Source organism: Seriola lalandi, unplaced genomic scaffold (assembly GCF_002814215.2).
Source record: "Seriola lalandi dorsalis isolate HSWRI2012SDOR001 ecotype SW California unplaced genomic scaffold, Sedor1 jcf7180002054505, whole genome shotgun sequence".
In the NCBI taxonomy this organism is placed as follows: domain Eukaryota; kingdom Metazoa; phylum Chordata; class Actinopteri; order Carangiformes; family Carangidae; genus Seriola; species Seriola lalandi.
The window spans coordinates 113792-114364 of NW_019525058.1; positions in this window are offsets into that span (position 1 = coordinate 113792).

Here is a 573-nt window from a genome sequence, read left to right on the forward strand (position 1 = left end):
TCCAGCCTGTTCAGTGCAGGTGTTCCTCCTCCTCTGCTGCAGTACTCTGAGAGGATGCAAACATCAGCCACTGGCCCTGCCAGAAGAGTGTCCTCACAGCGTCGCTCTAAGGTGTCAAAACCCTCCAGTTTCTCCTCCACTCAGAATGCGAGAGCTAGCTATAACCCCAGTCAGGCTGAAGCTGGAAACCCGTACCAGAGCAAGCTGTTTCCTGCTGCTGGAGGAAGTGCCCAAGGAAGCTACAACCCCACTTCAAACCGTGTGAGTTATACCCAGTCTCTTCCAGCGGCCTACAAACAAAACGCTCCTGTGGGCTTTGGACCGCGGAGTGTCAAAGCGCCCGCAAGCTACACCTCCACCGAACAGTCTCCCAGCAGAAACCTGGCCACCTCTGGGAGCAGCAGAGCGGGAACCTCCCCTCAGCTCTTCGCCCCGACCAGAACCCACGACATCCCTCATCGCTACGGCGGGTTCGCCATCCGACGTCTGAAGGATCCTGTTGACGAGAAGGAAGCTGGTGTCCAGAGGCCACAGCCTTACAAGCCACAGGCTGCACCTTACAAGCCACAGGCT